Here is a 9,055-nt window from a genome sequence, read left to right as displayed (position 1 = left end):
GAAAGAGATGAGGACATGAGGAAGCAGTTTACACACCTCTTCATATAAGGTACTTCTTTAAATTCGAGGATGAATTTTCTTAAGGGGAGAATTATAATACCCCAAATATCGAGTCGGTGACCATATTAAAAGAATTTGAAATTTGGGGGTTTAAATTGAATAAATGGTAAAGTATAAGAAATGATTTAGGAATTGTGTTTAAGACCAATTAGTAAGAATGAAAGAATGAAAGGGTATTTTGGTCCTTTAGAGGGAAATGGATTTAAAATTTATTTTAATTGTGATATTCAAGAAGAGGAAAAGGGGAAGGTTGAAAAAAGCTATGTTATCTTCTTCTTCCCCATTGCCCGTGCTCTTCTCCATAGCCAAACGTAAGACTTCATTTAGCTAGTTTTTCCTTTTGTTTTTGGTTTGGTCTTGAAACCTTAAGTAATGGGGAAGCTTAAGGAAGGTTTAAAGAGAATTAAAACTAATAGATGGATGATTTATTTGAGATTGAAGAAAATGGGTTTTTAAATGATATATTTAAATAGGAGTTTTTATTGAGGTTTACAAGTATATTTGACTTGTCAAATAAGTAAATAAGAGATTAAAAGCCTTGAAAGTGATTAAAAATATGTATGAAAAGTAGTATGATTCTTAGTTTGGGATGTTCTTTGGAGATTTTAGATAATGTGAGAAGCTAAATGAAGGAAAGTTAGTTTGGTTAAGTAAGGATGAGTTTAATAGTATTGTTGGTGGTAAAAGTAAGAGAAATTAACAAAATTTGGGTGAAAATCGAGCTGAAAAATGGAAAGTTTGGGTAAGGGTATCGGTACTGGAAGAACAGTACCGATATGATAGGTTTAAATTTGGGGAAATAGGATGAACAATATCGATACTGATGAAATAGTATCGATACTACTGTGGGTATCGATACTAAGAGAATGGTATCGATACCATGGATTCCAAAATGTAGAAATGGTATCGATACTGAAGCACCTGTCCGTTTTGTTGTTTTTGCGTCCATCACCTAGTGGGCAGCCTGTGTTTGATGATGCTTCGAAGAAAAAGCAGGATGATGCTGAAAAAAAAATTGTTGTTTTCTTCTTCCATAATTCTATTCCTTTCGATGCCGCAAAATCCAATTGTTATAAGGAAATGGTCGATGCTATAGCAGAGTATGGTGTTGGTTACAAAGCCCCAAGTTACGAAAAGTTGAGATCTGGAAAAAGTAAAGGATGACATTCTTTATTTCTACAAGAAATATCGAGAAGATTGGAAAGAAAGTGGTTGCACTGTGTTTTGTAATAGCTGGTCCGATGGTAGGACAAGATCGTTTGTAATATTTTTAGTCACGTGTCCAAAAGGGACACTTTTTGAAGTCGGTTGATGTCTCTAATCATGAGGATGATGCTAGCTACTTATTTGAATTGCTTGAATCGGTTGTGTTGAAAGTTGGTCTGGAAAATGTAATTCAGGTTATTAAGGAGAAAACAACTAATCGAGTGGATTGCAGGGTGGCACATATGTTGTTAAGGGTGGCAAGTCCGTTTGATATTCCTCCATATGTCATTGTTAATACCTTAGGAAGAGCGTTATGTATTAAGATTAAGGTGGAAGGTAGTGATGATTTCTTCCAGTTTTAGATGATGCAGCTGGGGGGTCGGCACACCGATCTTGGGGAGGACTCCTCATCGGAATGGAGCCAAGATCATCAGTATGGGTAGAAGGGCAAACAGGTGGTGTGTGACTCTTAGAATAGTGTAGAAGAGTGGGGTCGGGAGGTTTCAATAGTGGGTGGTATGTGTGTCAATAGGAGTGGGAGAGAGAAAGTATTTTTAAATAGTCTTGGGGATACTGATGCTTGTCTTGCGATGACAATATTAGATGGAATTATAGGTTATCAGGATGTGTCGGAAGACAGTATGGGTGGGAGAGAAAGGAATTTAAATATGGGGGTTCTCGTAGTGGGGCATGGGAATGCTGATCAGAATAATGGGTCATATGTTAACATGGATTTGATAGAAGTTAATGGGTTGCCAGTGGTCTGTGAGGATAATTTAAATCAAAATGGGGAGCACGTGGGTAGGGAAGTATTGGATTCAAACTTCTCGGCGATATTGCAGTTGTGGACATTAATGGAGGTGTATATTTGAATGAAGAGATTGAAAATATAATAGATGGTGACTTGAATCAGGGGTTGTATGTTGGACAGAGTAGTGGGGACAGGAATCCTGGATCCAATACTTTAATTAACGGAATACAATAGAGGGGGTTAAAATTGTTGAACAGGGGGTCGACTCTGATAATTTGGTAGAGGAGGACAACCAATTGTTCCTTAATGTTAACAAATCCTTGAGCTCGAGGGTGAGAGAATCTGTTGCGAATCAAGGTGAGATAAATTCAATGTTCCCTATGGCCGATAAATGTAAAACAAGTGGAGATATGGGGTTATGTTTTAAGAACTCGGTTTAATTTTTATCGATCCCAAAATGTCTTGGTAATCATAGGAAGTTAAGGATTGCTCCAACCAGGACTGGTAGTGATTGCTCGGGGGGTGAAATCTCTATTAGTTTTCATGATAGAGTGTATACAAGGGTAGTTAGGGGTTCAGTCAGGGATTCTTTGGATCAGGGCACTGTTAATTCAGAGTATTTACACCTTGAAGATATTGCTAGGAAGGAAGCCGTGCCACCAGGGAGGTTTGTGATATGTTGGGGATTTCTTTTAAAGGGGGGCAACATGTCCTGGAAGGAGATATTTTGAGGATGGAGTTGAAAAGGTCTTCTTTTTGAGGGATTTTAAGATTTATTTTTCCTATGTCAAATCTTAAAATTATAACATGGAACATAAGGGGTTTAGTGAGAAAGGAAAAATTAAGAGCAGTGCCTAGACTTGTAAATAAGATTAAACCGATTTTTTTATTTCTACAAGAGACGAAACAAACTGAAACTTTAATGGGCTAAGAAGAAGATTAGGAGGTAAGATGCTTCAAGGTGTAAGTTTCTATTCAGCGGAAGGGTCAGCAGGAGGACTGATGTGTTTATGGAATGAATATTTTTTCCAAGTTACAAGGGAAGAAAAGAATGGCATATTTTTGGCAATCTCAGGGATGTTCAACTGGAATAAATTTGAATGTGTGCTTATTAATGTGTATGGCCCGTCTGTTGAGGAAGAAAATGAGGAGTTCTTTAGGGAGTTGTTGAGTTTTGTTACAAACTTAAACCTCCCTGTTTGCATAGGGGGAGATTTGAATGCTTATCTCTGCGCAGAATTGGCATGCTCTAGATCTGCTCAGATTCTTTATGGAGGTATTATACTTGGTGCAACAATAGAGAGTTTCCTATGTGGGTAAGCTGGATCATTTTCTGGTTAGTAGCAATTTTCTACAGGGGTTCCCTAAATTGATACAACGAATTTACCCAAATCCCTCTTTGATCATAATCCAATTGTGTTGGACCCCAAACCTTTTAGATTTTTAACTATCTATTAAAGGAAGAAGGTTTCGATAATTTGGTTGAAAACTCCTTGGTTGATTTGAAGAATAAGAATGGAGGTAGGGGAATTTTTAATATATTAAAGGGTACTAAAATGAAGATAAGAAGTTGGTCCAGCAATAAATATATGGGGATCTCAGAGGCTATTTCAGATTATGATTCCAAAATCAATGAATTGGAATTGAAGTCACAAGGCGTTGCATTTTCTCAGCAAGATAGAGACCAGCTATGTTTTTAAGAAGTGAGTTATGGAGACTGCACAGAATAGAGGAAAACATTTGGTGCCAGAAATCTAGAGTGGAGTGAGTTAAAGAGGGAGAAAGGAACACGAGGTTCTTCCATTTAAGTGCCTTGAAAAGAAATAGATTGAATGCCATAAACTCCTTGAAGGTGAAGGGTGTGGAATTGATGGACACAGCTCACATTAAGTCTCATGTCTCGGATTTTTTCAAAAGAGTGTGTACTTCAATTTCTACTCTAGAAGTGGGGGATGTTGATCTGTTTTTTGCAAAGCTATCGGCTGAGCAAAGAGATAGTTTGGAGGAATTTTTTTCAGAACAGGAAGTTTGGGCAGCAATATCTTCTTCAGCTAGTGATAAAACACCTGGACCAGATGGATTTACAATGGGTTTTTTAAAAAGTACTGGCCTATGCTAAAGGAGCAGATCATGAAGTTCGTCGGTGACTTTTATAGAGGCAGAAAATGGGATCATGGGGTTAATCATGCATTCATCTCCCTAATTCCTAAGAAACTTAATCCAGAATGTTTAGAAGACTATAGGCCAATTAGCCTTGTGGGTAGTTTATACAAGATTATTTCTAAAGTTCTCTCCAAAAGGTTGAGGTATTATATTAAAGACCTAGTTAGCCCGTATCAGTTCGCATTTATTCCGGGTAGACAACTGCTAGATTGTGCATTCCTAGCTAACGAAGGTATAGATTATTGGAGGAAGCAAGGGAGAAAAGGGATAGTCTTTAAAGTTGATTTTCGAAGGGCTTATGATACAGTGGAATGGCTGATTATTCTTAAATTAATGAAAGCTATGGGTTTCGGGAGAAATGGATTTCTTGGATCGAATATTGTCTTTCTTCTGCATCAATTTATGTTCTTGTTAATGGTTCGCCTATTGATGAGTTCCCAATGGAAAAAGGGTTAAGACAAGGCTGTAGTCTTTCCCCTTTATTGTTCAATTTAATTGGCAAACTACTACATCAAATGTTGATTAAAGCTGCTGATTTGGGACTCTTTCAGGGGTTTGAGATTGACAGATCAGTTAATCCTTTCCATTTAACTCACCTTCAGTTTGATGATGATCTACTTTTGTTTTGCCATGACTCTCTGTCTAATATACATAATATCAAAAGAGTGTTGAGGATTTTCAGTTTAATGACAGGGTTGCACTTAAATCTTTCAAAGAGTAAATTGTTTGGTATTAGTGTTGAAGCTGATACCTTAAATGATTGGGCGAATGATATTGGTTGCTCAGTGGGTTGTTTTCCCATGGAATATAGTCTTACCTATAGGTGCAAAGAGAAATTCTGATGTACTTTGGGAGCCAGTTATACAAAATTTTAACAATAAGTTAGCTGGTTGGAAGGCTAATTAACTGTCAATGCCGGGTAGATTGGTGCTTTTAAAATCGGTACTATCTTCGTTACCGATTTTTTTCCTATCCATTTTTAAAATGCCGCTCAAAGTAAGGCAGAAAGTTAATTCTTTGATGGCTAACTTTCTTTGGGGGGAAATTTAATTAAGAATCGTATACATTGGGTTAGTTGGCATGCTATTTGTAAACCTCTAGAGGCTGGTGGTTTGGGAATTATAAACTTGAACATTACTAATAGGGCTTTGTTGGGAAAATGGGTGTGAAAATTTGCAAATGAGAAAGAGTCACTCTGGAAAAGGATGATATGTAGCAAGCACAAAGCTAGTACTCTATCACTGTCTAGTAATGAAGTTTTTTCGCCTCAAGACTCTTGGATTTGGAAAGGAATTGTGAACAATTTTTTGAAAAATGATGACATTGGAGGATGTTTGAGATCGCATTCTAGGAATCAATTGGGATTGGCAAGTCTATTTCATTCTGGAATGATGTTTGGGTCAATGATTTACCCTTGAAGATGTAATTTCCAAGGATTTATGCGTTATCAAACAACAAAAGGGGTAAGGTGGCTGAGTTTGGCAACTTTGATGCAAATGGATGGGTGTTGAATGTTCAAACTAGAAGAAACTTATGCGATTGAGAATTTTACCAATCGGTCGATCTGATGGCAGCAATTAATTGTTTTAATTTATCTGATATAATAGAGGATTTTCTTTCTTGGAATGGGAAGGGGGATGGTCTGTTTTCAGTGAAATCCTGCAGGTTGCTTTATCAAATAGTAAAGAAGAGTGTTTTTTGTGGAAAAGGTGGGTGTGGTTAGGTTTGGCTCCTCCTAGAGTAGAAACCTTCCTTTGGCAGATCACTCACAAGAAATTGGCAGTGAAAATGGAGCTGAAGAAAAGGGGGGTTCCTATGGAAAATGTTCTTTGTCCACTTTGTAAATTGAAGGAAGAAACAGTCCAACATTTTCTTCTTTTGTTCAGTTGCAGGGGACCTTTGGAATAGATTTTTAAAGATTTGGGACATTCAAACAGTTTTGCCTAATGATCCACTAGTTTTATTAAGTTCATGGTCTGATTTGAAGAAAGACTCTTGCATTTGAAAATTCATCCCTGGAGTAGTTCTTTGGTCTATTTAGAAAGCAAGGAATTCAATTGTGTTTGATAACTCAAGCCTTGATATAACCTCTTTCTTCATCCTAATTAGATTTTGGCTCAATGGTTCTTAGCAAAGTTTCCCCATATTCAAATTCAAATGGATTTGTTGGTAGGGGACCCCTCTCTTGCAGATAGGATTGGTATTCAGAAAATTCAAAGAAGCATGATACAAAGTTGGCAACCCCCACCAATTGATTTTTATAAATTTAATGACGATGGGGCTGTCAGGTCTGATGGGTTGGCTGGAGGAATTGGAGGTATTTTGAGAGATTATAATTGTACCATTTTGTCGACTTTTTCAGTTAGCATTGATCCAGGACCTCCTCCGTTGGCTGAGCTGAAAGCTATTAAGAAAGGTCTAGATAGTTTTCTTTCATCAGAGTGGGCTACAAAGGGAAGACTGATTCTTGAAAGTGACTGCAAATCTGCAGTTGACTGGATTTTACTGCCTAATTATGTTCCTAGTTTTTTCAATTCAATTGTTTTGGATATTGTGTCCTTAGTTCAAGAGAGGGCGGTTATTATTCGATGGATTCCTAGGGGCTGTAATTGGGAAGTAGATAAATTAGCTAAGAATGGGATCGGGTAATTGTAAGGGTATTTGTATAGGGTACTTCATGTATTTCAGTTTTATTAGGATTCACCCTTGTATTGGTGTACTGTTTTGTAATAGTTCTTTATTTTAATAAATTAAGTTATTCTTTTCCTCCTTCCGCTAGTTACTCTTTATCAGAGTTAACTATGAGAGGTTTTTAATGAGGCCTTTCATTCCTATAAAAAAAAAGGTGATAACAGATAGTACAACCAGTTATGTTTGTGCGGGAAGGCATCTCATGGCCAAGTACAGTTCATTATTTTGGTCTCCTGCGTTTCTTATTGCATCGATAAGATGTTGGAGGATATTAGCAAACGAGATTGGGTAGGCATTGTGTTGGAGAAGGCAAAGAGCATCACACGATACATATATAGTCATGCATGGATTTTAAATACGATGAGGAAGGTTACCGGCGGACGGGAGCTAATGAGGCCAAGAATTACTAGATTCGTGGACAACTATCTTATATTGAGGTCTATTGTGATTCAGGAGGACAATTTAAAGCACATGTTCTCTCATTCGGAGTGGTTATCATCCATTTATAGTAGACATTATGATGCTCAGGCTATAAAGTCGTTATTGTATTTAGAGCGATTTTGGAAGTCTGCGCGTGAAGCTGTTAGCCTGACTGAGTCACTTGTTAAGATCTTACGGATTGTTGACGGTGACATGCCGGCAATGGGATATATATACGAAGGAATAGAGAGAGCAAAAGGTGCTATAAAGGCATATTATAAGGGTATCGAAGAAAAATACATGCCTATCTGGGATATTGTTGATCGGAGATGGAATACGCAACTTCAGTCACCGTTACATGCTGCTGCTGCATTCCTGAATCCTTCAATATTCTATAACCCTAACTTTACGATCGATTTACGGATGAGGAATGGGTTTCAAGAGGCAATGCTTAAGATGGCTACGACAGATAAAGATAAAATCGAAATCACAAAGGAACATCCCGTGTACTAAATGCACAAGGTGCTCTAGGGACTGATTTTGCCATCATGGGGAGGACCCTCAATGCTCCAGGTCTGAGAAAGCTGCATTTTTTCACCAAATAGAAAGAAAGAAAAAGAAATAATTTTCTTATTGTCTCATTACTACACATTGGTGGAAGGACTATAGTTTTTGTATTCGGATTTAGGGTATACTTAAAAAGTTGCTATATGATAATTGTAGGTGATTGGTGGGTGAGTTACGGTTACGAGATTCCGACGCTACAAAGAGTGGCAATACGGATACTAAGCCAACCATGTAGTTTTCATTGGTGCAGATGGAATTCGAGTACGTTCGAGACCATACATACGAAGAAACGAAACAATGCAGAGCTGGAGAAACTCAATGATTAGGTTTTTGTGCATTGCAATCTTTGGTTGCAGACCATTTGCCGGAGTAGGGATGGGAAATGTAGGCCAATCATCTTTGATGAAATAGATGTTAGTTTAGAATGGCCCACTGAATTAGAACCTTCGGTCCCTCTATTGGACGATTCTTGGTTAGATAATTTGCCCCTTGATTGCAGGGACAGTCCTTAACATTGAACATGGATACTATTTATTCTTTTACTGATTGTATACATGAATGCTTGAATATGCTGCCTGATCAGCATTATGATGCGAAGAATATGTACAGTAACAGGGCCTAATTTTTCTTATTGGGAGCTATAAATGTACATTGATAATTGAATTAGGGGTAAGAGTTTATGAGAAGTCCTTCTGCTATACTTAAAAGTTTATTTTAGTCCCTCTATTATAAAAAAAAACATTTTAGTCTGTGTACTATATCTAAAAGTTCATTTTTAATTCTTCTACTATAAAAAGGAACATTATGCTTCATGTATGTTTGAAAAATAACATTTTAAATTGTTATTTTTAAATTATTCAATCACAATTGGGCACGTGTCATATATTGAATTAATTATTATTCTTTTCTCAAAATGGATTAATTTGCTCAATTTCAAAAATAATAGACTTAAAAGGATGTTTAAATCAAAATATTTAAATTAATTAACTGCAATTTTAGTTTATTAAACAAAAATAATCTCTTTACGAATAAAATATTCTTTTTACAATAGATTCACTAATGAGAAATAAAATAAACTTTTACATATAATACAAGAATTTTTAATAGACTAATTTTTAAATTAGGCGGTATAAATGAAAAATATTTAATTGATAAAGCTGAGTTCTTTTTTGGTAGGATAAAAAGAAGAAAAAACAA

The 9,055-nt window shown here is 36.5% G+C and overlaps 1 pseudogene; it reads left to right on the top strand.

Annotated features, from left to right (window-relative positions):
• The first annotated feature begins 960 nt into the window (after positions 1–960).
• Positions 961–8,405, top strand: LOC120137931 (annotated as a pseudogene).
• Positions 8,406–9,055: the final 650 nt, after the last annotated feature.

Source organism: Hibiscus syriacus, unplaced genomic scaffold, assembly GCF_006381635.1.
Source record: "Hibiscus syriacus cultivar Baekdansim isolate YM2019G1 unplaced genomic scaffold, ASM638163v2 tig00002193_pilon, whole genome shotgun sequence".
Classification (NCBI taxonomy): domain Eukaryota; kingdom Viridiplantae; phylum Streptophyta; class Magnoliopsida; order Malvales; family Malvaceae; genus Hibiscus; species Hibiscus syriacus.
Note: the sequence above shows the minus strand (reverse complement) of the source record. Positions and strands in the feature narration are given on the sequence as shown.